This window comes from Schistocerca gregaria, unplaced genomic scaffold (genome assembly GCF_023897955.1).
Source record: "Schistocerca gregaria isolate iqSchGreg1 unplaced genomic scaffold, iqSchGreg1.2 ptg001082l, whole genome shotgun sequence".
NCBI classification, from domain to species: domain Eukaryota; kingdom Metazoa; phylum Arthropoda; class Insecta; order Orthoptera; family Acrididae; genus Schistocerca; species Schistocerca gregaria.
In genome coordinates, this window is record NW_026062424.1 from 67,762 (window position 1) to 74,558 (window position 6,797).

General features: G+C 51.9%; 5 non-coding genes across 5 annotated transcripts; all 5 read left to right on the forward strand.

Moving 5' to 3' along the window:
• Nucleotides 1-525: 525 nt before the first annotated feature.
• On the forward strand, nt 526-644 carry LOC126328037 (5S ribosomal RNA). Its single transcript, XR_007561645.1, has one exon. It is a non-coding gene; the product is annotated as a 5S ribosomal RNA (ribosomal RNA).
• Nucleotides 645-1,926: 1,282 nt separating this feature from the next.
• LOC126328039 (5S ribosomal RNA) lies at nt 1,927-2,045 on the forward strand. The gene has a single exon (XR_007561647.1). It is a non-coding gene; the product is annotated as a 5S ribosomal RNA (ribosomal RNA).
• Nucleotides 2,046-3,327: 1,282 nt separating this feature from the next.
• On the forward strand, nt 3,328-3,446 carry LOC126328040 (5S ribosomal RNA). Its single transcript, XR_007561648.1, has one exon. It is a non-coding gene; the product is annotated as a 5S ribosomal RNA (ribosomal RNA).
• A 1,282-nt stretch (nt 3,447-4,728) lies between these two features.
• Nucleotides 4,729-4,847, forward strand: LOC126328041 (5S ribosomal RNA). Its single transcript, XR_007561649.1, has one exon. It is a non-coding gene; the product is annotated as a 5S ribosomal RNA (ribosomal RNA).
• A 1,282-nt stretch (nt 4,848-6,129) lies between these two features.
• LOC126328042 (5S ribosomal RNA) lies at nt 6,130-6,248 on the forward strand. Its single transcript, XR_007561650.1, has one exon. It is a non-coding gene; the product is annotated as a 5S ribosomal RNA (ribosomal RNA).
• Nucleotides 6,249-6,797: the final 549 nt, after the last annotated feature.

Below are 6,797 nucleotides of genomic sequence, written 5' to 3' on the forward strand. Positions count from 1 at the left end.
CGTCGCCTCGGACACGCCGGTTCGGCCCGCGCCCATCTCGCAGATGTTCCTCGTGCTTGTGCTGTCATATGGACCGCGACCCGAGCGGCAGCGAGCGGCAGTCGAGCAAAGTCGGGACAAGTCGGGACGGAAGGTGACAGCCGATTATGCACCGTGCGAATTACGCAAATATCTAGAAGCGCGACGCGTGTCAGGCAGGTGAGAACGCTTCTCTCGGTCCAGCAGGACACTGCCACACCCCGCGCAGTCCACCCGCCGCCCGGCCGCGCGCAATCCCTGCGACGGACAACAATAACAAGGTGCGTCTCCCGCGAGTGTCGGAGGCCGCACGAACCAAACGAATGACAGGCGGTGCAACGAGCAGCTGTGTTGTGCGTCTGACCCACGTGGCGGCGCGCCGCACTGCGCGTCGCCTTCGAGGTGGAAGGACGTGCTTTGCGTCAAATGTGCCACCGAAAATGGCGATTGCGTGTATTGGGAGGAGAGGCGAAGCCTTCTTGTGCCGTGCGGCTACAGTATAAGGACGCCAACGGCCATACCATGTTGAATACACCGGTTCTCGTCCGATCACCGAAGTTAAGCAACATCGGGCCCGGTTAGTACTTGGATGGGTGACCGCCTGGGAACACCGGGTGCTGTTGGCTCCCTCTCTTCTTTTAAATTTTATGTCACTACACCTGCCAGCCCTCTTTTCATACAAACTCTCAGGTGCGACGAAGATGCTTCCACAAGCATTTTAAACTACTGTATTAAACGTAAGATGCGAAATTACAGTAATGAACTCAGTTTGTACAAGAATGCGCGGAGGAAGAGTGCTAGGAACTCGTTGAAAATAACGAAACACTGCGAATCGACAGATGTGCTCTTGAAATGCGTCAGAGCCTACTGTTTTGTAGGAGCGCTAAATTCCAAAAACTAACTACATTAAAAAAAACCTGTTCCCGTCCGACCACCGAAGATAAGCAACAACGTTTATATTCGGATCGGCGACCGCCTGGGAACTCTGGCTGTCTTCATTTCTTGCTTTCTTGTCGCTACCCCTGCCAGCCGTTTTTTCATGCTACCTTTCTCATGTGACAAAGATGCTTCCATACTGATTTTAAACTATCGTAAGATACGATATTAAGGAACTCAGTTTGAAAAGAGTGCGCCAAGGAAGACTTGCAAAGAGTCTCTGGAAATAACAAAACAGTATGAAGTGACAGAAATGTTGTGAAATACGTCAGGGCATATTGTTTTGTAGCAGTGCACAACGGCAAATTTGTAAACAAAAATTTACCTTTCGTCGCTACAAGAGATGGATACTTTGTCGAAAAGCCTGTGTCTTGTGTGCATGTTTTCGCACCTTTCCACGGCACGGCGCGGCACAGAGCTGCTCTGGTAGCTCCGAACGGCCGCACACGTCGCCTCGGACACGCCGGTTCGGCCCGCGCCCATCTCGCAGATGTTCCTCGTGCTTGTGCTGTCATATGGACCGCGACCCGAGCGGCAGCGAGCGGCAGTCGAGCAAAGTCGGGACAAGTCGGGACGGAAGGTGACAGCCGATTATGCACCGTGCGAATTACGCAAATATCTAGAAGCGCGACGCGTGTCAGGCAGGTGAGAACGCTTCTCTCGGTCCAGCAGGACACTGCCACACCCCGCGCAGTCCACCCGCCGCCCGGCCGCGCGCAATCCCTGCGACGGACAACAATAACAAGGTGCGTCTCCCGCGAGTGTCGGAGGCCGCACGAACCAAACGAATGACAGGCGGTGCAACGAGCAGCTGTGTTGTGCGTCTGACCCACGTGGCGGCGCGCCGCACTGCGCGTCGCCTTCGAGGTGGAAGGACGTGCTTTGCGTCAAATGTGCCACCGAAAATGGCGATTGCGTGTATTGGGAGGAGAGGCGAAGCCTTCTTGTGCCGTGCGGCTACAGTATAAGGACGCCAACGGCCATACCATGTTGAATACACCGGTTCTCGTCCGATCACCGAAGTTAAGCAACATCGGGCCCGGTTAGTACTTGGATGGGTGACCGCCTGGGAACACCGGGTGCTGTTGGCTCCCTCTCTTCTTTTAAATTTTATGTCACTACACCTGCCAGCCCTCTTTTCATACAAACTCTCAGGTGCGACGAAGATGCTTCCACAAGCATTTTAAACTACTGTATTAAACGTAAGATGCGAAATTACAGTAATGAACTCAGTTTGTACAAGAATGCGCGGAGGAAGAGTGCTAGGAACTCGTTGAAAATAACGAAACACTGCGAATCGACAGATGTGCTCTTGAAATGCGTCAGAGCCTACTGTTTTGTAGGAGCGCTAAATTCCAAAAACTAACTACATTAAAAAAAACCTGTTCCCGTCCGACCACCGAAGATAAGCAACAACGTTTATATTCGGATCGGCGACCGCCTGGGAACTCTGGCTGTCTTCATTTCTTGCTTTCTTGTCGCTACCCCTGCCAGCCGTTTTTTCATGCTACCTTTCTCATGTGACAAAGATGCTTCCATACTGATTTTAAACTATCGTAAGATACGATATTAAGGAACTCAGTTTGAAAAGAGTGCGCCAAGGAAGACTTGCAAAGAGTCTCTGGAAATAACAAAACAGTATGAAGTGACAGAAATGTTGTGAAATACGTCAGGGCATATTGTTTTGTAGCAGTGCACAACGGCAAATTTGTAAACAAAAATTTACCTTTCGTCGCTACAAGAGATGGATACTTTGTCGAAAAGCCTGTGTCTTGTGTGCATGTTTTCGCACCTTTCCACGGCACGGCGCGGCACAGAGCTGCTCTGGTAGCTCCGAACGGCCGCACACGTCGCCTCGGACACGCCGGTTCGGCCCGCGCCCATCTCGCAGATGTTCCTCGTGCTTGTGCTGTCATATGGACCGCGACCCGAGCGGCAGCGAGCGGCAGTCGAGCAAAGTCGGGACAAGTCGGGACGGAAGGTGACAGCCGATTATGCACCGTGCGAATTACGCAAATATCTAGAAGCGCGACGCGTGTCAGGCAGGTGAGAACGCTTCTCTCGGTCCAGCAGGACACTGCCACACCCCGCGCAGTCCACCCGCCGCCCGGCCGCGCGCAATCCCTGCGACGGACAACAATAACAAGGTGCGTCTCCCGCGAGTGTCGGAGGCCGCACGAACCAAACGAATGACAGGCGGTGCAACGAGCAGCTGTGTTGTGCGTCTGACCCACGTGGCGGCGCGCCGCACTGCGCGTCGCCTTCGAGGTGGAAGGACGTGCTTTGCGTCAAATGTGCCACCGAAAATGGCGATTGCGTGTATTGGGAGGAGAGGCGAAGCCTTCTTGTGCCGTGCGGCTACAGTATAAGGACGCCAACGGCCATACCATGTTGAATACACCGGTTCTCGTCCGATCACCGAAGTTAAGCAACATCGGGCCCGGTTAGTACTTGGATGGGTGACCGCCTGGGAACACCGGGTGCTGTTGGCTCCCTCTCTTCTTTTAAATTTTATGTCACTACACCTGCCAGCCCTCTTTTCATACAAACTCTCAGGTGCGACGAAGATGCTTCCACAAGCATTTTAAACTACTGTATTAAACGTAAGATGCGAAATTACAGTAATGAACTCAGTTTGTACAAGAATGCGCGGAGGAAGAGTGCTAGGAACTCGTTGAAAATAACGAAACACTGCGAATCGACAGATGTGCTCTTGAAATGCGTCAGAGCCTACTGTTTTGTAGGAGCGCTAAATTCCAAAAACTAACTACATTAAAAAAAACCTGTTCCCGTCCGACCACCGAAGATAAGCAACAACGTTTATATTCGGATCGGCGACCGCCTGGGAACTCTGGCTGTCTTCATTTCTTGCTTTCTTGTCGCTACCCCTGCCAGCCGTTTTTTCATGCTACCTTTCTCATGTGACAAAGATGCTTCCATACTGATTTTAAACTATCGTAAGATACGATATTAAGGAACTCAGTTTGAAAAGAGTGCGCCAAGGAAGACTTGCAAAGAGTCTCTGGAAATAACAAAACAGTATGAAGTGACAGAAATGTTGTGAAATACGTCAGGGCATATTGTTTTGTAGCAGTGCACAACGGCAAATTTGTAAACAAAAATTTACCTTTCGTCGCTACAAGAGATGGATACTTTGTCGAAAAGCCTGTGTCTTGTGTGCATGTTTTCGCACCTTTCCACGGCACGGCGCGGCACAGAGCTGCTCTGGTAGCTCCGAACGGCCGCACACGTCGCCTCGGACACGCCGGTTCGGCCCGCGCCCATCTCGCAGATGTTCCTCGTGCTTGTGCTGTCATATGGACCGCGACCCGAGCGGCAGCGAGCGGCAGTCGAGCAAAGTCGGGACAAGTCGGGACGGAAGGTGACAGCCGATTATGCACCGTGCGAATTACGCAAATATCTAGAAGCGCGACGCGTGTCAGGCAGGTGAGAACGCTTCTCTCGGTCCAGCAGGACACTGCCACACCCCGCGCAGTCCACCCGCCGCCCGGCCGCGCGCAATCCCTGCGACGGACAACAATAACAAGGTGCGTCTCCCGCGAGTGTCGGAGGCCGCACGAACCAAACGAATGACAGGCGGTGCAACGAGCAGCTGTGTTGTGCGTCTGACCCACGTGGCGGCGCGCCGCACTGCGCGTCGCCTTCGAGGTGGAAGGACGTGCTTTGCGTCAAATGTGCCACCGAAAATGGCGATTGCGTGTATTGGGAGGAGAGGCGAAGCCTTCTTGTGCCGTGCGGCTACAGTATAAGGACGCCAACGGCCATACCATGTTGAATACACCGGTTCTCGTCCGATCACCGAAGTTAAGCAACATCGGGCCCGGTTAGTACTTGGATGGGTGACCGCCTGGGAACACCGGGTGCTGTTGGCTCCCTCTCTTCTTTTAAATTTTATGTCACTACACCTGCCAGCCCTCTTTTCATACAAACTCTCAGGTGCGACGAAGATGCTTCCACAAGCATTTTAAACTACTGTATTAAACGTAAGATGCGAAATTACAGTAATGAACTCAGTTTGTACAAGAATGCGCGGAGGAAGAGTGCTAGGAACTCGTTGAAAATAACGAAACACTGCGAATCGACAGATGTGCTCTTGAAATGCGTCAGAGCCTACTGTTTTGTAGGAGCGCTAAATTCCAAAAACTAACTACATTAAAAAAAACCTGTTCCCGTCCGACCACCGAAGATAAGCAACAACGTTTATATTCGGATCGGCGACCGCCTGGGAACTCTGGCTGTCTTCATTTCTTGCTTTCTTGTCGCTACCCCTGCCAGCCGTTTTTTCATGCTACCTTTCTCATGTGACAAAGATGCTTCCATACTGATTTTAAACTATCGTAAGATACGATATTAAGGAACTCAGTTTGAAAAGAGTGCGCCAAGGAAGACTTGCAAAGAGTCTCTGGAAATAACAAAACAGTATGAAGTGACAGAAATGTTGTGAAATACGTCAGGGCATATTGTTTTGTAGCAGTGCACAACGGCAAATTTGTAAACAAAAATTTACCTTTCGTCGCTACAAGAGATGGATACTTTGTCGAAAAGCCTGTGTCTTGTGTGCATGTTTTCGCACCTTTCCACGGCACGGCGCGGCACAGAGCTGCTCTGGTAGCTCCGAACGGCCGCACACGTCGCCTCGGACACGCCGGTTCGGCCCGCGCCCATCTCGCAGATGTTCCTCGTGCTTGTGCTGTCATATGGACCGCGACCCGAGCGGCAGCGAGCGGCAGTCGAGCAAAGTCGGGACAAGTCGGGACGGAAGGTGACAGCCGATTATGCACCGTGCGAATTACGCAAATATCTAGAAGCGCGACGCGTGTCAGGCAGGTGAGAACGCTTCTCTCGGTCCAGCAGGACACTGCCACACCCCGCGCAGTCCACCCGCCGCCCGGCCGCGCGCAATCCCTGCGACGGACAACAATAACAAGGTGCGTCTCCCGCGAGTGTCGGAGGCCGCACGAACCAAACGAATGACAGGCGGTGCAACGAGCAGCTGTGTTGTGCGTCTGACCCACGTGGCGGCGCGCCGCACTGCGCGTCGCCTTCGAGGTGGAAGGACGTGCTTTGCGTCAAATGTGCCACCGAAAATGGCGATTGCGTGTATTGGGAGGAGAGGCGAAGCCTTCTTGTGCCGTGCGGCTACAAAATAAGGACGCCAACGGCCATACCATGTTGAATACACCGGTTCTCGTCCGATCACCGAAGTTAAGCAACATCGGGCCCGGTTAGTACTTGGATGGGTGACCGCCTGGGAACACCGGGTGCTGTTGGCTCCCTCTCTTCTTTTAAATTTTATGTCACTACACCTGCCAGCCCTCTTTTCATACAAACTCTCAGGTGCGACGAAGATGCTTCCACAAGCATTTTAAACTACTGTATTAAACGTAAGATGCGAAATTACAGTAATGAACTCAGTTTGTACAAGAATGCGCGGAGGAAGAGTGCTAGGAACTCGTTGAAAATAACGAAACACTGCGAATCGACAGATGTGCTCTTGAAATGCGTCAGAGCCTACTGTTTTGTAGGAGCGCTAAATTCCAAAAACTAACTACATTAAAAAAAACCTGTTCCCGTCCGACCACCGAAGATAAGCAACAACGTTTATATTCGGATCGGCGACCGCCTGGGAACTCTGGCTGTCTTCATTTCTTGCTTTCTTGTCGCTACCCCTGCCAGCCGTTTTTTCATGCTACCTTTCTCATGTGACAAAGATGCTTCCATACTGATTTTAAACTATCGTAAGATACGATATTAAGGAACTCAGTTTGAAAAGAGTGCGCCAAGGAAGACTTGCAAAGAGTCTCTAACACGCGATCTAGTGT